Here is a 26,319-nt window from a genome sequence, read left to right as displayed (position 1 = left end):
CATTCGCATGAAACATTACAAAAAAAACATTAGCATGAAACATTACAAAAAAACATTACCATGAAACATTACAAAAAAACAACGTTGGCATGAAACGTTACAAAAAAACTACATTACCATGAAACATTACAAAAAACATCAGCATGATACATAACAAAAAAACAACATTGGCATGAAACATTACAAAAAAACATTACCATGAAACGTTACAAAAAACTACATTGGCATGAAACATTACAAAAAAAATTATCATGAAACATTACAAAAAAACATTATCATGAAACATTACAAAAAAAAAACATTAGCATGAAACATTACAAAAAAACATTAGCATGAAACATTACAAAAAAACAACATTAGCATGAAACATTACAAAAAAACAACATTCGCATGAAACATTACAAAAAAACAACATTATCATGAAACGTTACAAAAAATCAACATTATCATGAAACATTACAAGAAAACAACATTACCATGAAACATGACAAAAAAACAACATTACCATGAAACATTACAAAAAAACAACATTAGCATGAAACATTACAAAAAACAACATTAGCATGAAACATTACAAAAAACAACATTAGCATGAAACATTACAAAAAAAACAACATTACCATGAAACATTACAAAAAAACATCAGCATGATACATTACAAAAAAACAACATTGGCATGAAACATTACAAAAAAACAACATTAGCATGAAACATTACAAAAAACAACATTATCATGAAACATTACAAAAAAAAAACATTAGCATGAAACATTACAAAAAAACAACATTGGCATGAAACATTACAAAAAAACAACATTAGCATGAAACATTACAAAAAAACATTAGCATGACACATTACAAAAAGACATTACCATGAAACATTACAAAAAAACAACATTAGCATGAAACATTACAAAAAACATTACCATGAAACATTACAAAAAAACATTACCATGAAACATTACAAAAAAACAACATTGGCATGAAAGATTACAAAAAAACAACATTGGCATGAAACATTCCAAAAAAAACAACATTAGCATGAAACATTACAAAAAAACAACATTCGCATGAAACATTACAAAAAAACATTAGCATGAAACATTACAAAAAAAACAACATTACCATGAAACAATACAAAAAAACATTATCATGAAACATTACAAAAAAACAACATTGGCGTGAAACGTGACAAAAAACAACATTACCATGAAACATGACAAAAAAACAACATTACCATGAAACATGACAAAAAAACAACATTAGCATGAAACATTACAAAAAAACAACATTAGCATGAAACATTACAAAAAAACAACATTATCATGAAACATTACAAAAAAACAACATTAGCATGAAACATTACAAAAAAACAACATTAGCATGAAACATTACAAAAAAACATTATCATGAAACATTACAAAAAAACAACATTAGAATGAAACATTACAAAAAAACAACATCAGCATGAAACATTACAAAAAAAACAACATTATCATGAACCATTACAAAAAAACAACATTAGCATGAAACATTACAAAAAAAAAACATTCACATGAAACATTACAAAAAAAACATTAGCATGAAACATTACAAAAAAACATTACCATGAAACATTACAAAAAACATCAGCATGATACATTACAAAAAAACAACATTGGCATGAAACATTACAAAAAAACATTACCATGAAACGTTACAAAAAAACAATGCGATGAAACACTACAAAAAACAACATTGGCATTAAACATTACAAAAAAACAACATTATCATGAAACCTTAAAAAAAAATAACATTATCATGAAACATTACAAAAAAACAACAATAGCATGAAACATTACAAAAAAACAACATTGGCATGAAACATTACAAAAAAACAACATTATCATGAAACATTACAAAAAAACAACATTAGCATGAAACATTACAAAAAAACAACATTCGCATGAAACATTACAAAAAAAACATCAGCATGAAACATTACAAAAAAACATTACCATGAAACATTACAAAAAAACAACATTGGCATGAAACATTACAAAAAAACAACAATAGCATGAAACGTTACAAAAAAACATTGGCATGAAACATTACAAAAAACAACATTGGCATGAAACATTACAAAAAAACATTACCATGAAACGTTACAAAAAAACATTACCATGAAACATTACAAAAAACATCAGCATGATACATTACAAAAAAACAACATTGGCATGAAACATTACAAAAAAAACATTACCATGAAACGTTACAAAAAAACATTAGCATGAAACGTTACAAAAAAACAACATTATCTTGAAATATTACAAAAAAACAACATTAGCATGAAACATTACAAAAAAACAACATTATCATGAAACGTTACAAAAAATCAACATTATCATGAAACATTACAAGAAAACAACAATAGCATGAAACATTACAAAAAAACAACATTGGCATGAAACATTACAAAAAAACAACATTATCATGAAACATTACAAAAAAACAACATTAGCATGAAACATTACAAAACAACAACATTCGCATGAAACGTTACAAAAAAACTACATTACCATGAAACATTACAAAAAACATCAGCATGAAACATGACAAAAAAACAACATTACCATGAAACATTACAAAAAAACAACATTAGCATGAAACATTACAAAAAACAACATTAGCATGAAACATTACAAAAAAAACAACATTACCATGAAACATTACAAAAAAACATCAGCATGATACATTACAAAAAAACATTACAAAAAAAACAACATTACCATGAAACATTACAAAAAAACATTACCATGAAACATTACAAAAAAACAACATTGGCATGAAACATTACAAAAAAACAACATTAGCATGAAACATTACAAAAAAACAACATTATCATGAAACATTACAAAAAAAAAACATTAGCATGAAACATTACAAAAAAACAACATTGGCATGAAACATTACAAAAAAACATTAGCATGACACATTACAAAAAGACATTACCATGAAACATTACAAAAAAACAACATTGGCATGAAAGATTACAAAAAAACAACATTGGCATGAAACATTACAAAAAAACAACATTGGCATGAAACATTACAAAAAAAACAACATTAGCATGAAACATTACAAAAAAACAACATTCGCATGAAACATTACAAAAAAACAACATTAGCATGAAACATTACAAAAAAACAACATTATCATGAAACATTACAAAAAAACAATATTAGCATGAAACATTACAAGAATACAACATTACCATGAAACATTACAAAAAAACAACATTAGCATGAAACATTACAAAAAAACAACATTATCTTGAGACATTACAAAAAAACAACATCAGCATGAAACGTTACAAAAAAACAATAGCATGAAACGTTACAAAAAAACAACATTATCTTGAAACATTACAAAAAAACAACATTAGCATGAAACATTACCAAAAAACAACATTATCATGAAACGTTACAAAAAATCAACATTATCATGAAACATTACAAGAAAACAACATTAGCATGAAACGTTACAAAAAAACATTAACATGAAACATTACAAAAAAACAACATTAGCATGAAACGTTACAAAAAAACATTACCATGAAACATTACAAAAAAACAACATTAGCATGAAACGTAAGCCTGGTGTTGGCTTAGTGGTGAGGGTGGCGGCTTGGGATCCTAGGGTCCTCAGTTCAAGCCCCGTTGGCCGCTGAATTAAAATACACCAGGTTGACTCAGCCTGTCATCCTTCCAAGATCGGCAAAATGAGCACCAGTGTACTGGTTAGGGGGACACTGCATCAGCGGCATAGCCGTGTCCCAACCAATGATGCAACCAGCAGCCACAGGCTGAGAGACACACAGACACAGACAAAAAAAAACAAAAAGAATGAAATGTTACAAAAAAACAACATTAGCATTGAAACTTCACAAAAAAACAACATTTGTGTAAAATAAAAGTTACAACCAATGTTATGCAATCCTGGGGATGACAGTACAACATATTATACTGGTTGTGCTGGATGAGTACAACCACCACACTCCATTTTGAATGTGACACAACCGAATGTTGATTGGGATTCTCATAGAACACAAATCCTTGTCATCCTCTTGGCCTTTGATCATGAGGGCAGAAAACCTCTCAGATTGAAGTGTCAAAATTACACTTTAGTGTGTGTGTGTGTGTGTGTGTGTGTGTGTGTGTGTGTGTGTGTGTGTGTGTGTGTGTGTGTGTGTGTGTGTGTGTGTGTGTGTGTGTGTGTGTGTGTGTGTGTGTGTGTGTGTGTGTGTGTGTGTCGTTATCTCCATATGCGGGTTTCAGAAAATGGAATGGAGTCCTCCCAGGTCTGTCTCAAATTGTCCACTTCCATTTCCTTAATGGAGGGGGGGAGAGGAGGTGAACACGCTTCATGTCACTGAACCCCCAGACAGCTTCCAACTGCAGTTTGTTTGTATTAATATTCCCAGGAATGGTTTATAAGGCCTCAGTAATGTTCTTCTTCATCATTCCCGTTGCTACAATGACCACTGGTACAATTTCGGTGCTCTTCAGATTCCAGGATCTTTTCACTTCATTTCTGAGGTCTTGATATTTGATCATTTTCTTGATTTATGCATTGTTTCGGCCAAAATCACTGGGAACTGATACCTCAATTAGCAATGCCATTTAAAAAAATTTTTATACCTAAATCCTATATATGGTCACAATGTTTTGTTTTCCATCTTTACAATCGATGGGATCTTCAGGTCGTATGAGAGCATTACTTTCTTGCCCTCAATTATCGCTTTTGGTTCACGTTTCCATGAGTTTTCTGGGACTGAGATATTGAAGTTTTTGCAGATGTACCAGTGGATTACTCTACATACCTTGTTGTGCCTTTGTGTGTACAGCAGTTCTGACTTGAGTTTTTTGCATCCCAATAGGATGTCACTGGTGCTTTCTGTTTCTACCTTGAAGAACCTACACTTGTCTGATTGCTCAGTCCTGCCATTTTCTTAAAGCCATTTGTGTCGTGTCCCTGTTCTTGAACATCAATAGTGATTTGTTCTGCATCTCTGTTGAGCTGACCACTTCTGAGCCATTCCAATGAGCCTTCTTTGTCTATGCCCAATTTGTCCAACTCATTTATTTTTTTTTTAAATATCTTCCTTCTCGTTTTTCATTCTCCTAGATATCGGTGTATATCTGTTGATATTTCGTTTTATATTTTTCTTTTGCTTATTTTTTTTTGTTATTATTGGGTCTATTATTTGCTCTTTCAGTTTAATGCGTGACATCTTCCATTTGCACCTGTCTTTGGAATTATTTTGCGAGGTGGGTTCGGGATACCTTCACACTTTCTCGGGATACCATCTCTGGCTTGCTGTCTTCATGCACATTGAAAATCTGCAGTCTGTTGAACTTTCCACATATTCAGCCAGTCCGACAGATGTCATTCTGTGCACTTGGTTGAGTTCCATCAGGCCGCTACCTCCTTCTCGTCTTGGCAGGTACATTCTCAGGATGTACTGATTTTTGTAGAACATTTTGTGGATGGTGAGATGTTTCCTTGTTTTGATATTTAGTTTGTTGATTTCCGTTTGTAGCCAGTTTATTATTCTGCAGCTGTATTGGAATACTGGTACTGTGAGTTGGTTGATGGCTTTGATTTTGTTTCTCGGGGTGAGATATGTTTTCAGGATCAGCCTCGTTCTTCGCAAGCATTCTTTGGCAATTGTTTTGCACATTTGTGCACCCTGGAAGATCCCATGACGTATCGTCACTCCTGGTATTTCGATCATTCCTTCCGAGTGTTGCAGAATCAATGTGATATTCCAAAACTCCATTGCTTTCTCAATCAGTTTGTTATTTAGGGATTGATCTTGTACAATTGCATGAATTTTATGAACCATGAATGTGGAACACTATCAAAAGCTTTTTTGTAGTCGATCCAAGCTGTAGACAATTTGGTTCTTCTGGTTTTACAGTTTTCGAGTATGGCCTTGTTTAGTAGTAGGTGGTCTGTTGTTCCATAACATCCTTTTTCGTACCTTCTATTCTGCCTATTAGCCTCCTCGTGTTAAGTGGTGGTACATCATTTCTTTGATTTCTATCAGAAGTTTTATGTTGGTGGTGGACAAGTTATTGGTCCATACATGTGTGGTAGTTGGGTTTCCTCTGATCTTGGGATGAGGAAGGTGCTACCTTTCATGAGGAACTCATTCATTCCCTCCTTCCCTTGGATAAGTTCATTGAATGCTCGAGCATAGCGATCATGGAGAGCATCTCATTGCTTTAATCGGAAATTTAGAATTCCATTTGGGCTTTTAAACTTTGGCATTTTTCAATATATTTTTTTTCCTTCATCTATCATCTCTGGAGGCATTTCCTTTCGGTGTTGCTTTTCTTTTCCAATTTTTTCATCCAATCCGTCTCCTTATTATGATCTTTGTGGTCTTCCTAGATTTCTTTCCAAAGGTTTTCAAGTCTATTCTTCTCAGGTGCACTCCCGACATCTTGATTTTATTTCCTTCGTTCACGGTGGAATCCCTTCGGATTGTTGGTTTTGTTTTCTCCCCTTGTTAACTTCGTCATAGTTTTTTTTTTTAATAAAATCTTCCTTGCTCTCATTTATATTGTACACCGCTCCTTCGCAATGCCATATCCAGGCGATGCATGACGTCCTCACCGGGCGCCGAAGGAAAGGAGGACTCAGTTTTCACTCCGTTTGTTTGTTTTCTTGTTACTTGCAAAATCGAAGATTTTACAAGTATATATTGGTTAGTCGATTTTGTTATTCTGTTTGTTCGTCTGTCTGTCTGTCATTTTTGTCGCCTGCAGGCCACAATTTTAAACTGATATTCATGAAACTTCACCACATGGTAGAGTTTGGCATAAAGAAAGAAGCCTATTGTTTTTGAGGTCAAAAGGTAAAAAGGTCTACATAGGCCAAAGGTCAACAACTAAGTTGGTCTTTCTAAAATCCTCAATTTTCATACGATTGACTTGAAATTTGAAGAGGATTTATATTTCAGGTCACTGAATTCAACCACCAATTATTTTGGAGGTCCACATAGGCCAAAAGGTAAACATAGGCCAAATTCCTAAAATTGTCAATTTTTGTCTGACTTGCTTGAAATTTGCATATTTTGTCATTGAATTCAACCACCAACTATTTTTGAGGTCAAATTTGTTTCATGGATTTTGCAAGTATTGTGCTATGCACGACGTCTTCTTGTTTGATTGTTTGTCGTGGTGATATCTGAGCCATCTGCTTGTCGTGGTGATATCTCACAGCCATCCTTTGAGCTCGGAAGCTGAAATTTGGGGACAAAAGTGAAGATGCACTTTGGCAAAAACGGAAATTTTAATTTTTTTTATGAATGAATTACTTGATTAATTACTTAGTTATTATCGATTTATTAATTACTTATTTATTTTATTTCTCATCCAGGCAATATCTCATTCGCCTTTTGAGCGAGGAAGCTGATATTTGGACATGACAGTGACCAAGTGATTTGGCTAAAAAGAGGATTTTTAATTTATCATTTGTACACATAAACTAAGTATCATTTGTGTACATTCATCTCCAAAGTACACCACTCCCTCTAAATTCCATATCCACGTGCTGCATGGTGACAATGTCACACGCTTTAGGATTTATTTATTTGGCATGGGGGCGGCGCACTTTGAAAGTAGCACTACTTGTTACCTTCGCATTCTGCGAAAGGTTATGTTTTGGTCGCTGTGTATTTATTTATTTGTGAATATGTGTGTTTGTTTGTTATTCGCATAACTCAGAAAGTATTAAACTGAATTGCATGAAATTTGGTGGGATGATTCGTGAGTATCCAAGGACGATTTGATTAGATTTTGGGAGCGATCGGGTCAAAGGTCAAGGTCAAGGTCATGAAAAGGTCAAAAACACTCTTTTGAGCATAACTTCCTTCATAATACAGCTATCGACATGCAACCACCGCCATATTGTTCCATGACGAGATACCTTTCGGATATGTAGTGTCGGATTTGACGTAACGTCATTGGAAGTGCGTCTAACTGACGTCACAAGATGACGTAAATTTTCAATTTTCGATCTCATCAGTTTTTATCATATCGTTTTGTAGGACTTACCTTGAGGACGTCACACACCAAATTTGACGTCGTTCGGACTGACTGTTATGACGTCATTGACGTTTGAACATAACGTTTTTTAATTGTGGCTAAAATGTCCTGATATTTTATATTCAAATATCTATGTAATTTATAAAGGAAATTGTCCCAAATCCAGGCATTATGATCAGTACCAAAATATCTGCTTATTTATGAACAGGTTTTGCAAATTAACTCTATGGTCAAGGTCAAGGTCACACTCAAGATCAAAATATACTTGTAGACATAACTTCAGATCTAATAGAGCTATTGACATGAAACCAACGTTAAAATGTTCCATGAAATAAGAGCTTTCAGGATGGTAGTCCCCGATTGGTAGTGACGTCATTGGAAGTGCGTCAAAATGACGTCACAAGATGACGTCATTTTTAAACTTTCGATTTTTTTCAGTGTTTATCATTCCATTTTGTTGGACTGCCCTCAATGACGTCTAACACCAAATTTGACGTCCATCGGACTGATGGTTGTGACGTCATGGACGTTTTTAAATGACGTTTTTCAAATGTGCCCGGAAAAAGTAGTGGCGGCGAAGGTATGCGCTCTACCGAGTGCCCGTTCTAGTTTTGAGTTTGTTTTCAGCAACCATTGCCTCTAGGTCTTTGTCCTCGGTTTTATGTACATGTTTTTTATTTTGGATTATCTTTAATTGCTTTGGGCTTCTGTTTCCTCGTATAATCTGCTGCATTTGTCCCGTTTCCTTTTCATTTCGTCTCTCTGTATCATTTGTCTCCGTTTCCCTGCTGGTACTTGGTCTTTGTCTGCACGGCCTGGTTTATATTTCTTGCAGTGGTGGTTGTCTGTCACTTTTTCTTGAATGACAAATGCTGCTTCAAAGCTCACGGCCAGAAATTTGGCCATGAGCTTCAGATGGAATAGTGCAAAGAGGGAATGGTCGTTCGGTGCAAAGTCATGAGGACAGAATGGTCGTTTGGTGCAAAGAGTTTTAAATCATCGATGTCCAGTTGATGGTCACCTTTCTTGTCTCTTTGGAAGTTCTCTTATTGGACATTTGGGTGTATCCATGTCCTAATTCATCAATGAGGTTGCTCAGTGGGTCCAGAGCCAGGCAAAACTGGAGGGGTGAAGACTGTCACTCTGGAAGATCCCATGTGGTATCTTTACTCCTGGTATTTCGATCTTTCCTTCTAACTGCTGTAATATGCATACGTATCAATGTCATATTCCAAAGATCTGTTGCTTTCTCAATCAGTTTGATTACTGAGGGTTGATATTGTACAAGTGTGTGTGTGTGTTTTTTGGTTGTTATCTCAACATGTGGGTTTCAGAAGGTGGAATGTATGCCTGGTGTTGGCTTAATGGTTCGGGTGTTGGGCTTGGGATCCGATGGTCCTGAGTTCAAATCTTGTGTGGCTGTTCAATTAATACCAGGTGCGGTTGACTCTGCCTGTCATCCTTCAGAGGTCAGCAAAATGAGTGCCAGATGGAGCCCTCCCAGGTCTCAATGTCTCCACCTGTGTGCCTGCACGTATGTGTTTATTTGCACGTGAATACGTGTGTTTTGAATTGTATTCATCTTCATTGCTGAATGGGATGAGTTTAAATGTGTGTGTGTGTGTGTGTGTGTGTTACATGAGCCAAAATAATTAAATGTAATTAAATAATGGAGGAATGTGGTTTCTTGTTTGCAGCATGATGTACACATACTCAGTGGAGTTAAACAGAATGAAATACTATTATTGGTGGTAAGGGTTAATGAAGGAGTTAAATAGAAATCCAGTGCTGATGTCATGTCCCTGACATTTAAACTTTTTCACATGTGGCCAAGTAGCGAAGGATTTAATGTCACGAGTTCACATTGACATTTTTCACTGGAGAAGTTTTCAAAGTGAGGAATTAAGGGATTAAATACGAAATTGAACAAAGGTTAAACTTGATGCGAAAATCAAAATAGTTTATATAATTGAGCCAAATGTGTACAAACTACAAACGGTAAAACCGACTGTTGGCCTGGTCTGCAGAAGTTCGGCAATGAGATCTGAAAAACATCTGAGTGTTTTTCAAAAAGTGCAGTCAGTAAATAAAGGAGGTGTAAATAAAGTAATAAATATGGGATGAGGTAGTCTGACCCTGAACATGAACAAGCTGTGTTACGAAGATAAACTTTAATCATGAATGAAGATTTAATTGATAGTAGTAAATACAACCTGTCACTTCACTGACAGGGATATTAAGGTTGGGGAAGAAAGAGAGGGGGGAGAGAGAAGGGATGGGAGGGAGAGGGAGGGGAGACAGGGGAGGAGAGGCTTGGAGGGGGTGAGGAAGGGGGCTGGCAAGAGGGGAAGAGCGAGGAAAGGGGGTGGGGAGAGCGATGCCTCATCAAATGTTGTTCTACACGATGGGAGGAACGGGTGCGAGAGGAACGGGGTGAGAGACACAGACAGACGTAGAGGAGCGTGCTGCATTTTATTAGGTGGGGAAGCAATGAGGGGTTCAGAGAGAGAGAGAGTTGGGGGGGGAGGAGGTAAGGAGACGAGGGTGGGGTGAGCAAAGAGAATGATATGTTGTGTTTTTAATGACACGCACAACAACACGCACAACAACACGCACAACAGCACACACACAAACACACACACACACACACACACACACAAAACACACACACACAAAAAAACACACACACAACACACACATATTGCCATTCATTCATATAGATACAACTCCCAGAGTTGCCTGAAATATCAAATATGTCTGAATTGGACAAAGGAATACTTTTTTAGAAGTCAGAACTGCTGCTAAGTTCGATTCTGAGGCTTAAATTTTGTAATTCAGCTTTGTTTAAGAGATTCTCGAACTTATCACATGTGGAAATGAAATAAGACCATGAACGCTCTCATCTCCAGCCAATGTATAAGCATTACTATGTACCCAACGGTTCAAAGCTGTGATGTACAGGAATTCGATAATATGAGTGAGGAAAGTGAAACAAAAGACTTTAAAGTGAAGAAATTGTTGCGGCCTGAACCAAGTCAAGGCATTGCTGAGCATGTCAAAAAACATGGCGGCTTTAGACCCCAGTGAGGTAACCCAGGATGCACCTTCGGACCCCGCCGAGGATGCGTCTGAAAGAGGATATGATTAAATAAGTCATTAATTACCTTCAAAATGGGTGTTTTAATGAACCCAAACACCCAATTTTCACTCTTGCACTTCCTTGGAGTTATGTAGGACTCACACACACACACACACACACACACACACACACACACACACACACACACACACACACACACACACACACACACATTTATTAGTATATTGTTGCGATTTCGCACCCGCCGGCGTGCGAATGGCCACGTAACTCGAATTGCGGAACGTCGCCCACCGGACGGACAATTCTGTCGTGACCCTCTCTGAACAATGCTGGGAGCTAGTCACGGGTGGGGGTTTAACCTCACCACGATCGTGCCAATTGCCCACCCGCGCAGGATAGGGTTGCTCGCCAAATTCGATCTACCTAAGTACCTGCGCGAATGGTCGACCGGGCGATCGTACCATGCCACAGGCCAACCCTGGACACGAACCGCTTAAGCGGTCCCTTCCGTGCTACAGTGATAACCGAGCGGTGTTATCGTTGGCCTTGACAGTTCCGATTAATTACCGGGATGTTGCACCCACTACGAACCCCTTACGTGAAGCAGGATGGAGAGTCAATTTAAAAGAAAGGAGACGAAGCAGAGCGGGCACAATTCAACAAGCAAGCATTTTATTACGCGCAGACACAGACAAGCACGGAAGGCACGTATTTACAGCCATACAATTATGCACAAAAAGCAAATGTAATACAACCGACTAACGCGTACACACGGCAACACTTACACAGTTTTACTTCACAGATGGCGCCAACACACATTTAAGCAAAAGAAAGAAGCCACCCTCACAGACAAGGAGGCAGACAGGCCCGTAGGCCAAATGTGCGCGGGACCTAGAGGAGCGGCTAGGTCCGCGAGACCGGGGAGGTCTTACCCGCGTCCGCGTGACGCGTTGGCGGGCAAGCCGCAAAGTGTCCGCGCCGCTGTGCCCCGACTCTGGGCCCCTGGCGTGCTTGTTGGCACCACGTTTGGGGTGGGGGAGGAACGGGGTTTTGCACTATCTCAGCGTGGGGGAAGGGGAAATTGTTGATGCCCTGGGGCGGGGAGTGGCTGGCTGAATTGGGTCCCACGATGAGACGAGCGATCCCCCACACCGCAGCCTCGTCGCCGACTGCCGTCCTCCTGGCCTCGGACCCGAGCTCCCCTGCCCCGACCAGCCGCCCGCAGCTCCACCGCGCGCACTCGACTCAACTCCACCAACGCGGCGCTCCTTGTCTCCAAAAGCAACTCTTCGATGACACACTCTCCTTCCACTTCCACACTCTCCTCCTCGCTCAACTCAAGCGCCTGAGTCGCCTTCCGCTCGCACCTTTATAGCTCTCAGGAGAATCCGATATGCAAATATGCGGATTAAACCGCGATTGGAGGCAGGGCCACGCCACCCTCTGTTTAAGCCATTGGTCGGGCAAAAAGGGGCGTGAACCTCCCTGGATCCGCATATTTGCATAAACGGACTCCACCTACGCGCGCTTGGAGGCGGGGCCAAGCCGCCTCGCGTTCGCCCATTGGACGGAGGGGAAGTGGGCGCGAAGCGTTTCTGATCCGAATTTTCCCCTCGGAAAGGCCGCCATTCGCGCTCGCGGCTCGGTGCGTTTGGCACCAATCGCTGAACGGGCCCGAGGCAGCCCGACGTTCAGTGTTCACAGGTGGTGCGGGAATGGCCGTAGAAGCGATGATGTGGGATGAGGTTGTGAAGGTAAAGGCAAAGCTGGTGGTGTGGCGTCGTTGTGTGGTTGGTGCTGTGGTGGGAATGGCGTGGTTGTTGAGATGCTGTTCGTTTGAAATAAAAGATAGAGAAAGAAAAACGACTAACTCAAAGCGTCGCAGCCCGGATGGATCACATAAATTCCCCCTATACAGTGGGTTTGGGCTAACTACACATGTACCGATGGAGATATCTCTCCTGAGGGCCCTTTATGGTGTAATGCGAATTTCCACAGCCGTAACAATATATATTGTTGCGAATTCGCGCCCGCCGGCGTGCGGACGGCCACGTAACTCGGATCGTGGCACGTCGCCCACCGGACGGACAATTCAGTCATGACCCTCCGGGAACTATCGCCTGGGACCAGTCACGGGTGGGCCTTTCGACCTCACCACAATCGGCCACCCGCGTAGGATAGGGTTGTTCGCCAAACTCGACCTACCTAAGTACCCACGCGGATGGTAAACCGGGTGATCGTACCTCGCCGCAGGTCGACTCCGGACACGATCCGCTTGGGCGGCCCGTTCCGTACTATCGGGATAACTGAGCTGTGTTATCGTCGACCTCGACGGTTCAGATTATTTACCGGGCGTTTTACATCCACTACGAACCCTTTACGTGAAGCAGGATGAAGAGTCAATTAAAAGGAAGGAGACAAAGCGAAACGGGCACAGTTCACACAATGCACATTTATTTCCCGGCACACGGAAAGCACGTATATACAGCCATACAGTCAGAATGCACAAAAAGCAACCAAAACAATAAAAGCAACAACAACAACGCAGAGTTAATACCGACTACGCGCACACACGGCAACACTGAAACATTTTTACTTCACAGACAGCGCCAACACACATTTACACAAAAGCAAAGAAAAGAAGCCACCCTCATAGACAAGGAGGCAGACAGGCCCGTAGGCCAAATGTGCGCGGGACCTAGAGGAGCAGCCAGGTCCGCGAGACCGGGGGGGGGGGGGTGGTCCAACCCGCGTCCTCGTGACAAATGTGGCCACGCGGCTGTGTCCCGACTCCGTGCTCCTTGGTGGGTTTCGGCACCACGTGTGGGGGGGGGGGTGGGAACGGGACCCCCTTTTGCACTATCTCAGCGCGGGGGAAAGGGAGATTGTTGATGCCCTGGGGGAGGGGAGTGGCTGGCTGGCTTGGGTCCCGCGACGAGACGAGCGATCCCACACCGCAACCTTGTCGCCGACTGCCGTCCTTCTTGCCTCGGACCCGAGCTCCCCTTCCTGCAGTTCCACTGCGCGCACTCGCCTCAACTTCACCAATGCAACGCAACGCGTCCCCAACAGACACTTCTCGACGACCCTCTCCAGGCAACTCCAGAACTCAACTCTTCCTGCAACAATTCTCAGTTCCGTACTCTCCTCACCCGACCGACTCGACTCTGCCACTCTCTTTAATTCGCCTTGCGCTCGCCTTTTTATAGGCGGGCAGGAGAAGCGTATATGCAAATTTTAGGATCAGAACGCGATTGGAGGCGGGGCCACGCCGCTCCCCGGTCAGCCATTCGTCGGGCAAAAATGTGCGTGAACCTCTCCTGATCCTCAAATTTGCATATACGGACTTCACATACACATGCTTTGCTTAGAGGCGGGGCCAAGCCGCCCCGCGCTCGCTAATTGGACGGAGGAGAAGTGGGCGTGTAGCGTTTTTGATCCGAATTTTCCCCTCGGAAAGACCGCTATTCACGCTCGCGGCTCGGTGCGTTCGGCACCCATCGCTGAACGGGCCCGAGACAGCCCGACGTTCAGTGTTCACAGGTGGTGCGGGAATGTCTGTAGAAGGAGAGAGGTGAAGGTGGTGGAGGGTTTTCAGTGGTGGTTTGATGGTTATGGTGCCGTTTGGGAATGGCGGTGATGCGATGATGTGGGAGCGTCGATGGTGGCGTGGTTGTTGTGTGATGGCGGTTGAGACGTGGTTGGTTCAAATTAAAGATAGAACAAGAAAAACGCCTAACTCAAAGCGTCGCAGCCCGGATGGATCACATAAATTCCCTCTATACAACGGGTTTGGGCTAACTACACATGTACCTATGAAGATATCTCACCTGAGGACTCTTTATGGTGTAATGCGAATTTCCACAGCCGTAACAATATAATGTATGGTTGAGGGTTATAACTTTTAAATCTTCAATGGAACACAAAACTAGTTTTAAAACAACCTGAGTTTTTTGTTTTTGTTTTTGTACACACTGCCGAGGCTCATATGAGAGCTGACACACATAACATATAACAAGGAGAGCGGGAGACGAGGTGTGGGAGAGGGAAGGAAAAAACAGTATGGAACAGAGGCATGAGATATGTGGAAGGGAGAGGGATGGGGAGGGGTGCACAGGGTAAACAAGATGGACACAACAGGGATTTTCAGTAAGGAAATCAGGGAATTTGAAAGAGGTGTGTTTGGGGTGGATTAGTGTGGGTAGAAAAGATCATGGTTTTGGATGGGGGAAGATTAGAGGTGGTGGTGAGCAGCTATTTTGAAGACCTGGAGGGAAGAGTGGGATTGAAGAGAGTGTCGGAGTTTGTTCCAAAAGTGGGAAAAAAGAGGAATGAAAGAGTGAAGGTGAGCAGTGATTCTTGACTTTGTATTGGTAGTTTTACCAGAAGGGGTTTCTGGTGGACCTTGAGTGCCCTGTGGAAATATGGGGAGGGACATATCTCAGACAGAGCAGGGGGTTGGAGGGGGGGGTAAGAGGTTGGAGAGGAGATGGGAGAAGAGAGAAAGACCACCGACCTGCCTGAGGTGAGAGAGTGAGAAGCCCAAAGGCTCAGCCTCATTGCGGGAGATACCAATGATCCTAAATGCCTTGGTTTCCACAGCATGAAGCCTAGAAAGGTGAGAGGCGGAAGCACCAGCCCAGAGGGGAGAGCAGTACTCCATCAGGCTGTGGAAAAAAGCTTTGTATATGGTCAGGAGCTCAGGTGTGCCAAGGAAGGACTTTGCATGACGGATGTTGCCAAGTCAGCGACTGGCTTTGGAGGCCAGGTTGGAGATGTGGCTTTCCCAGGAAAGATCGTGGCAGATAGTGAGACCCAGCAGCTTGAATGAAAGGACTTCTTCAAGAGGATTGTTGACAGAGTCGATGGGATGGTTTTCCCAACGGTCTTGATCAGGATAATTTTTGATACCAGCGTCCAGAGCAGTCAGGTTTTACACCAAAGAAGTCAACGATTGACCGTATCCTTGCTCTTCGGGTCCTCACCGAACACAGATGATAGATTCGGCAGGGGAAAGAAAGAGGATCTCAAGAATGAAAGATCTGGTGAATTTTTTTTATCCTCCAGTGACGAAGTTGCCGGTGGCATTATGTTTTCGGGTTGTCCATCCGTCTGTACATAGTTCATTCATGCAAATTTTCTGTTTTCTCTGCAACCACTTATCCGATTGACACAGAATTTTCACTATCGATGTGACTACTTCTGGAGAATTTCTCCAATGATAATTATGACTTCATTGGTCATGTGGGGTGGCAGCCATGTTGGAAAAAAGGAGAAAATTTGGACCTCTATCTGCTAAAGTTCTGTGGAAAAAATTGAAACTTGGCAACTGGCAACTACGCTGCAAGGGGAATGAGTGATTTGACTGACGTCATCAGTGAACTGGTATCGCAGTCAAAATTTGACACTTATAATGCTGTATTCGATCAGTATGAAAATTGGTGAGGTTAATCTCGGGATAGCTTGGTCCACAGAAAAAAAATGATGTCATCGGTCATATGGTTTGGCAGCCGTATATATATATATATATATATATATATATATATATATATATATATATATATATATATATATATATATATATATATATATATATATATGTAAAGGTGCCCGTCTTCGACGGGCGTCACTGGCAACATATGATAAAAGACAGATAGCATGAATGTATTTTAAACAATAGATTATATCATTTTTATCCATTGATTTATGAGGATGTTCAATATCACTGTTAGGATCAAGGCTCGGGCTTGGACTTGGGGGGATGCTTGCAACAGAATTTTCATCAGAGGAGTGACTTGAGGAGTCTTCATATTCCTTGTTATTATTGGCATCTGCCATCACGATCGAACTCTTACTTGTGAGACGGTTGAAGAAGTACTTTTACGGAGCGGTAGACTCAAGGCTGTCTTACCCTTCCTCCCGCCCTTGGTTTACTGAAGCTTGTGGCGAGGCAGTTGTCCTGAAACAACTTGCCTTTGCCTCATGGAAAGCAAACTCAACTGAGGGCAATCTCAGTTCTTTCCACAAAGCTCGGAACAAGTGTGTATCTACCCTCAGGAGAGCCAGAAAACAACATCTTTCTCATCTCAAGTCTGAACTCTCAAACCTCTCTCCCTCCTCAAAATCCTGGTGGCGTTTAATCAAATCCGTTTCTAGTGTATGTTCCCCCTCCATCCCCTCCCTTACCTCAAATGGCCGCACTGCTGATTCCACACGTGATAAAGCTGAATGTCTAAACTCGGTGTTTGCAGCTAAATCTTGTGTCCCAAACCCATCACTATCTCTTCCCACTTTACCCAGTCGCACCCAACTGTCCCTGGACTCTGTACCTTTTCTCCTGACAAGGTGGAGAGCTTGCTTTCAAACCTCGAGTCAGATTCTGCAACCGGTCCAGACGGCATCAGCCCACGTGTCCTCAAAGCCTGCTCTTCTGCTCTTGCTCACCCTCTCTCTGTTCTATTCACCCTCTCATTTTCCCAAGGTCATCTGCCATCTGCTTGGAAATCTGCTAACATCACTGCCCTGCATAAAAAAGGTGCAAAAACAGATCCCTGTAACTACAGACCAATCAGCCTTCTCCCAATCATCAGCAAGGTTATGGAATCCATCATCGCTTCAGACATGAAATCCTTCCTCTTCTCCAATGGCTTGATTTCCAATCATCAATTTGGTTTCAGACCAGGTCACTCTACCCTGGATATGCTGCTACTGCTCTCCATTCAATGGATGGAGGTCCTCAATGCCAGACAGGAAATCCGAGCTGTATCCCTGGACATATCACGTGCTTTTGACACAGTCTGGCACCCTGCCCTACTCACCAAACTCTCTTCCCATGGTATTCAAGGCCATCTCCACTCATGGCTCGCAGACTTCCTCTCCTGTCGCAGTCAACGTGTGGCCCTAAATGGAGTTCTTTCATCCCCTCTTCCTGTGCAGGCTGGAGTTCCTCAAGGTAGCGTTCTGGGCCCTGTTCTTTTTCTGGTTTTCATCAATGATCTCTCGGACTCTCTGGAAAATCCTCTATTTCTCTTTGCCGACGACTCCACCCTCTGCCATCTGCCATGACCATCTGTCATCCCTCAGACCGGCAAGCAGCAGCTTCTTCGCTCACTGCAGATCTGGATAAAATCACAAACAGGTCCAACACGTGGAACATGTCTTTCAATCCAGACAAATCTCACACTCTCACTATGTCTCTTCGAAAGGACCGTTTACAAAACCCCCCCATCCACTTTCTCAACAATCCTCTGGAAGAAGTCTTTTCTTTCAAGCTTCTGGGTCTCACTATTTGCCATGACCTTTCCTGGGAAAGTCACATTTCCAACCTCGCCTCAAAAGCCAGTCGCCGACTGGGAATCCTCCGTCGTGCAAAGTCCTTCCTCGGCCCTCTTGAGCTCCTGACCACTTACAAAGCTTTTGTCCGTAGCCTGATGGAGTACTGCTCTCCCCTCTGGGCTGGTGCTCCTGCCTCCCACCTTTCTCGACTTCACGCTGTCGAAACCAGGGCTTTTAAGATCATTGGCATCTCCCGCAATGAAGCTGAGTCTTTGGGCCTCTCACTCAATCACCGCAGGTTGGTCGGTGGTCTTTCTGTCTTCTACCGACTCCTCTCCAGCCTTGCCCCCCCTGCTCTCTCTGCGATTTGTCCCAACCACATTTCCACAGGGCGCTCAAGGTCCGCCAACAACCCCCTTCTGGTAAAACTACCAAAATCACGAATCACTGCTCATCTTCACTCTTTCATTCCTCTTTTTCCCGCCTTTGGAATAAACTTCCTCACTCTATTCTTTCCCATTCTTCCCTCCAGGCTTTCAAAACAGCTGTTCACCACCACCTCTTATCTTCCCCCATCCAAATCCTCGATCTTTTCTACCCCCGATAATCCACCCAAGCCCACTTCCTTCAATTCTCCTGCTTTCCTTCCTGAAAGTCCCTGTAATGTCCATCTTCTCCTCGCCATGTTCCCCGTCCCATCCCCATCCCTCTCCCTTCCACAGTTCACCTGTGTCTGTTCCACAATGTTTTGTCCCTTCCACTCCCGCCCCTCTTGTCTCATGCCTCCTTGCTGTGAGTTGTGTGTTCGCTCTCATACGAGCCTCGACCAAGGTATACAAAAAAAAAAAAAAAAAAAGGCTCACTGAAGCACTGAAGGCTCGAAGGCTATTTCTGTCGGTTCAAATTCCAAGGATCAAGCGGCCATTGTTGTTCAACTCAAGTTGGGTTGCCAGATTTTTATGTGCACGTGCACATAATCCCGCACCCACCCGGAAATCCCGGTATCCGCAATCCCGGTGCTCAATCCCGCACCTACCCGGAAAAGACCCAAGTACACTGTCAGTTCTCACCTCCATACTAAAACGATGATCATGATTTTGGGTTTAACCGTAACTGACCAGGCGATACTTTGTTGGCAGTTGGTCTGGCTGGGTAGCGGGTATCGGTCGATGAAAATTTCAAAACGGCAACCATGTATAAAAAAAAGCAAAAAATGCTTTGTACTTAGTCAGAAAGTCATGGTTTTGTGAAGAAACTACGGCACATGGAAAGTGCAAATTCGTCAGGTATGAACTCAACTGTTTTCTCCCCAAATGGAGCGTGATTCTATGAGCTGCTAATCTTAGTGGTCCTCTAAAAAATGGGAAACATTTTTATTTCTTTTTTGTGCAATAATTCCTCCCATTTTGCAAATGGAGTTTTTGAACTGTTTAACTACCATAATCATCAAAACAAATTTTGAGGGGCCTCTTAAGGAAGACAATAATATCATTACTATATATGTCAAAGCTTGTTTCATTTCATGCAGTAACAAAAATCTGATGGTGGAACAAAAAAAGGGGCGTGCCGAAATATTAACATATATATATATATATATATATATATATATATATATATATATATATATATATATATATATATATATATATATATATATATATATATATATATATAATTTTTTTTTTTTTTTTTAAAGGAAAAAACGCTTTTAAGATTGAAGTGAAACTGCATACAAATGATTGACTCGCCATGTTGCATAAAGTTTGAGAACTATGACGTCATAGATCACATTGTCTGGCAGAAATCTTGGATTTACCCTAAAACCTTCAAAAATCTTCTTCTCCATAACAGCTGAACAGATTGAGGGGAAACTTCACACACCTATTCACCATGCCTTGGTGATACTAGGGTGATAATGAATAGTTAAGTCACGTGATTGAAATTGAAATTGAAAAGAATTGAAATTAAAAAAAAAAATGTCTGGAAGCACTTGTCCGATAGAAGCAAAATTTAGCAAATATCATCTGACACAATAGCTGCATACAGTTTGGAAATGATGACATCCGAGGTCACGTGGTGTGACAGCCATACTGGATAGAAAAACGAACCTTATCCGATCAAAACGGAACTGCACACACATGATCCTCTACCAAATCATGGGCAGTATCCAAATTTTCAGTGCCATTGGTCACATGCTTTAGTAGCCATATTGGTTTTAAAACCGAGAATTAAATAACCTTTTCCTCCAAAACCACTTCATGGATTGATGTGAAACATGCTGCTTTACATGGAGCAAGGGCAGTGGATCACAACTGCAAAGTTTAATATCAATTGCTACAGCGGTTTCCAAACTTTTTTTGGGGTTCGCGGGCACCAGCAGTGACCACTATTTTCGTTGTGTCTGTGTGTCTGTGTGTCTGTCTGTCTGTCTGTTTGTGACTCTCTCCAGAGCATAGCTCAGTGACGTTTGATACGATCTTGATGAAACTTGGACACAAGCTAGATAGCATGTGATCTCGTTGTGTCTTTTTGTATGAGGGCGTTCCACACCCCTTGTGGGCGGTGCCACGCCCACTTGAACTTTTTGTTTATTTATTATTTATTTTTTTTCTCGGTTTTTTTTCCTTTTTTTTCCTCGCAATTTCATTTCCTAGAAGCTGTGCGTAATGTCCATAAGTACAACATATAAAAAATCCAATTTGATTTGGTCAATTTTGACGGAAGAGATAGGTTTTTACGGTAGGGCTTCCTCAAAAGCTTCCACGAACTCAATTGTACCTATCGTGGCATTGTTCAATAATTCCCGCGAACCATCGTCGCCTCCCGGCTAGTTTAACAATTTTCCTTGAAACCAATGTGGTGCCACACCACATGACTGATGACATCATTTTAAAGTCAAATGTATGCAGCAAATGTAGTGGATCATCACTGCAAAGTCTCGTATTGAAGGCTAAACGGTTTCAGAGAAATAATATATATTTTTAATATGATCAACTCTGCATGGGGAATATTTGTTGAAATTTTCAACATCGTCGGTCACACGGTCTCGTAGCCATGTTGGACAAAATTCCTTATCCGATCAACACGAAACTGCAAAGACGTGATCGGCCACTCGTTCTGAATTTGATTTGATATAGAGGACGTCGTGGGCCAGGTGTCCGATCGAAGTGGGGTTGTTTCGAAGCCGGATGGCATTTTTTTTTTTTAACCATCAAAATTTCACGAAATTTTCGCCATAGATGCGACTCCTCATGTACAATGTTTGTGTGATAACTATGATGTCATGTCACGTGGTGTGGCAGCCATGTTGGAAAAAAGGAAAAACTTTGGACCTCTGTATCTCCAAAATCGCTACATAGAAAAAATTGAAACTTGGCACGTGTGAGGTCAGGTTCGATCTGTGACCTGCTACAGGTACCATGTAAACCTGTACTAACCTGTTCCATGGTCGGGTTGTCGGTGACTAAACCGTCTCCCCCACCAGGTTTCTGGTGAGGAGGGTGTTTGGATATGGACACCCAGCAGGATTAAAAACAAAACCTGTCAAAGGGCGGAGGAGCTCCTTGTGAGCCAACGGCCATCCATATCTAGTGCCCAACTGTGTCTGCGGACGTCCTCCTGCAGTTGGGTCACTTCTTATTAGGAGGTTGGTGGCAGGATTTGCACTCCGGCCACCGTAAAACCCTTCATTCCGTAAAACGCAAAAACGCAAAAAAATCTGAAAACCCACTCCGTGGGAGTTCCTCCTGTGCAGCTTCCCTTCGCGGGGCAGCTCACCGGATGACGGGATTGGGGCAAAGCCTTCGGGACCCCCAATCTTTGATAGGAGGGAAACCACGGGGTAACATCCCTGGGTCAGATTGCGGGAGAGTGTGTCGGAGTGGTGCTGAGGTGTCGTCCACCAGACGGCGGTCTCCTTGGGTTAACCTGAGGCGGTCCCTTCGGGTGGGTGCCTGGAATGTCCTATCCCTAAGAGAGGATGATCACCTGTCTCTGTTATCATCTGAGCTCAAGCGTTTGGACATCGGGATTGCAGCTCTCTCTGAGGTTCGGAGACCGGATTGCGGCGAGATAATGGTGGGTGGTTACACCTACTATTGGTCTGGTCGCTCTGATGGTTACCATACCCAAGGAGTTGCTGTAGCTGTGTCCAATAAGCTGACCCCAATGATAATTGAGGTAACACCGGTCAACGAGCGTATTATGAGATTAAGGATTCGTCACTCCTTCGGTGTCATTTCCCTGGTCTCTGTTTATGCTCCGACTGAGGCGAGTGATCTCACCGTGAAGGATGCATTCTACGCCACACTCGAGTCTGTGGTTGATCAGTGCCCCAGACGAGATACACTTCTAGTCTTGGGGGATTTCAATGCATCGACTGGAACTGATAGGGACGGTTATGAGGTGTGTGTTGGTCCCCATGGGTCAGGAACTATGAACCAGAATAGCACTAAGTTCCTTGACTTTGCAAGAAGTCATGGACTTAGGGTGGCTGGTTCATGGTTTCAGCGCCCACAAGCTCATCGCTGGACTTGGTATTCCAACGCTGGCGGTGTGGCAAAGGAGATTGACCATGTCCTCATTGACGGTCGTTGGAGGATGATCCAGAACTGCAGGGTCTACCGGAGTGCTCAGTTCCTCAATACTGACCACAGGCTTGTTGTAGCAACTCTAAAGCTGCACCTTAAATCCTGGAGAATGGTACCATCCCAGCCGAGGCTGGATGTTGCCAAGCTCAGGGATGAGAGAGTAGCTGAGGAGTTTGCGAACAGGCTGAGTGGACACTTGGGGGGTCTGGGTGCTTTGGGGGGTCCTGAAGAGTTGTGGAGCGCCTTCAAGACCACCGTCCTTGATGTTGCCGGTGGATGCCTTGGAGCTCACCGCAGGGCAAAGAAGAATTTTGTCTCTCAAGGGACACTGGATACCATTGACCAGAGTCGCAGGGCCAGGCTGAATGGCAGAGCTGAGCTGTTCAGGGAGCTGAGGCGTAAAATTGTACGTGCACTGAGGGTGGACAAGGAGGCCGATGTGCGAGGAATCTGTGAGGGGGTAGAGCATCACCTGTGGACAGGTGATTCTCGTCCCGCTTACAGGGGAATTCGCGCATTACGTTCATCCAAGCCCATCCCTCGGAGCACTGCAGTTCGAGCAGAGAGTGGTAGGCTCTTGACAGAGGAGTCTGAAGTGAAGGCCCGCTGGGCCGGTTACTTTGAGCGGTTGTACCAGGCTGATCCCCCAACTGTCGAGTTGGACGTCAAGGGTGTTACAATCCCTGTTGCTGACCCTCGAATCAACTGTGGTCCACCTACGCTTGTGGAAACACGGGCTGCGGTGAACCAGTTGAAACGGGGAAGAGCTCCAGGGATCTGTGGCATCCATGCCGAACTTCTCAAGGCTGGTGGAAATGCTGCACTCGTGTCGTTGCATGCAGTTTTGTGCTCTGCCTGGAACACAGGCATCATCCCAACTGACTGGAAGAGGGGCCTTGTTGTCCCTCTCTGGAAAGGGAAGGGTGATCGCCAAGACTGCAACAACTACCAAGGGGTGACGCTGCTCTCAGTGCCGGGCAAGGTCTTTGCTCGGATAATTCTCGATAGGGTTCGCCACCATCTGCTTGAGCACCAGCGTCCAGAGCAGTCAGGCTTTACACCAAAGAGGTCAACGATTAACCGTATCCTTGCACTTCGTGTCCTCACCGAACGCAGACGAGAGTTTCGGCAGGGGCTGCTTGCAGCCCATGTTGATCTCTGTAAAGCGTTCGATTCAGTGAATCGGGATGTCCTCTGGAGGATTCTTGGTCTTCGTGGGGTGCCACCAAAACTGATCGATCTGATGTCTGAACTCTACTCTGGTACTGAGAGTGCTGTGAAGTGTGGTGGTACCATCTCTGACTTATTTCCAGTTGTTACTGGAGTTCGTCAGGGATGTGTACTTGCCCCCACACTTTTCAGCACTTGTATGGACTGGATTCTAGGGAGGATGTCGGAGAGATCAAGTTGCGGTGCGTCATTTGGGAATGTCAAGATCTCGGACCTTGACTTTGCAGATGATGCAGTCATCTTTGCGGAGACTTTAGACATCCTCTTGGGGGCCCTCGAGGTGCTGAATGAGGAGTCGGAGCCGTTGGGATTACGGGTTTCTTGGGTCAAAACTAAGATCCAGGCTTTCGGTGACATCTTGGATGCTGCTGTCCTGTCTGTGTCTGTTTGTGGTGAGGATGTTGAGGTCGTGGATAGATTCACTTACCTTGGCAGTGATATTCATGTCTCTGCTGGCTGCGAGTCAGAGGTCAATAGACGTCTGGGTCGGGCCTGGGGAGTCATGGATTCACTGGATCATGGGGTGTGGCGCTGCCGGTACCTGTGCGGGAGGACGAAAGTCCGAGTCTTCAGGTCCTTGGTACTTCCAGTCTTGCTCTATGGGTGCGAGACTTGGACTCTGACCAAGGATCTGAGACGGAGACTTAATTGCTTTGGTACCTGGTCTCTTCAGAGAATCCTTGGCTATCGCTGGTCGGATTTTGTGTCCAACGAGCGGTTGCTGAGAGAGACTCGGATGAGATTTGTTACCTGCATAGTCCGTGAGCGTCAGTTGCGGCTGTATGGACATGTAGCTCGTTTTCCTGACTCTGATCCTGCTCACCAGATTCTCTCAGCGAGTGAGTCTCATGAGTGGAGGAGGCCAGTGGGTCGACCATGTGCCTCATGGTTGCAACAGGTTGACCATCATCTCAAGGAGATGGGGATGGGCCTGGCATCTGCCTGGGGGATGGCCAGACGGAGGCCCCTGGAGTACCGGCGGAAAGTGGACGCAGCGACGTGCTGTTCTGGCACATGCTCCCATACCTGACCTGACGTGTGAGGTGGTACTCATGGGAAGCAAGTATGAATTTTTGATGATGTCATATGTGGCTTCGTTATGACGTCATAATTGCAAATGTCAAACGCTTTATCCAATCAGTATGAAATTTTTGAGGGTCATCTTGTGCTAAATTGCAATTGGCAAAAAAGTTGATGGCATCATCATTCATACCTTCAGCCATATTGTTTCGGCAGCCATATTGTTTTTAACATAAAACCTTCAAAATCTTCTTCTCTGTAATGGCTGTACAGATTGAGGCAAAACTTTATAGGTATGATTGCTATCCTTGAGGAAAAAGAACGTTCTCAACATATGATGTCATCAGTACATGGTTTGGCAGCTCTGATTTTTTGAACAATAAACATTTTAAAATCTTCTTTCTCGAGAACGACTTGATAGATCGAGGGGAAACTTCACACACATGTTCACCAAGCCTTGGTGATAGCAGGGTGTTCACAAATAATTAATATGTCACATGGTCTCGCAGCCATAATGGTTTGAATGAAATCCTTAAAAAAAAAATCTTTCTCTTGAATGGCTTCATCAATCGATGTGAAACGTCATAGTTATGATGTTGGAGACGTATGGAATAAATGTTTAAAATTTCCACCTGATTGGATGGATTCCACCTGGTCTGGAAGCCAGAATTATATAATATTTTAAATCTGGGTTCAGGGATTTAAATCAAACTTGGTACAAGTATGTATAATAATGTAATAATGTGGGTGGAGGCATATCTGGCGTTGTCATGACATCAAAGATTGTCGTTCTAGTTTTTATTAAGCTTGCATACATATGATTGATGTAAATGGACCATAACGACTCGCAAAAACTCTCGATTATTCCATTACAGGGTGAAAGTACAAGCATGGCGATGTCAGCATCTGGAGCTCATCTAATTGTGATGTTGTTGTTTCCTCTTTTACAAACAGGTAGACATCACACATAAATAGCATAATCTAAACAACAAACTCATGTAAGTAACATA

This window comes from Eptatretus burgeri, chromosome 15 (assembly GCF_056783735.1).
Source record: "Eptatretus burgeri isolate ZD-2024b chromosome 15, Ebu_testis_v1, whole genome shotgun sequence".
In the NCBI taxonomy this organism is placed as follows: Eukaryota; Metazoa; Chordata; class Myxini; order Myxiniformes; family Myxinidae; genus Eptatretus; species Eptatretus burgeri.
This window is presented reverse-complemented; position numbering follows the sequence as displayed.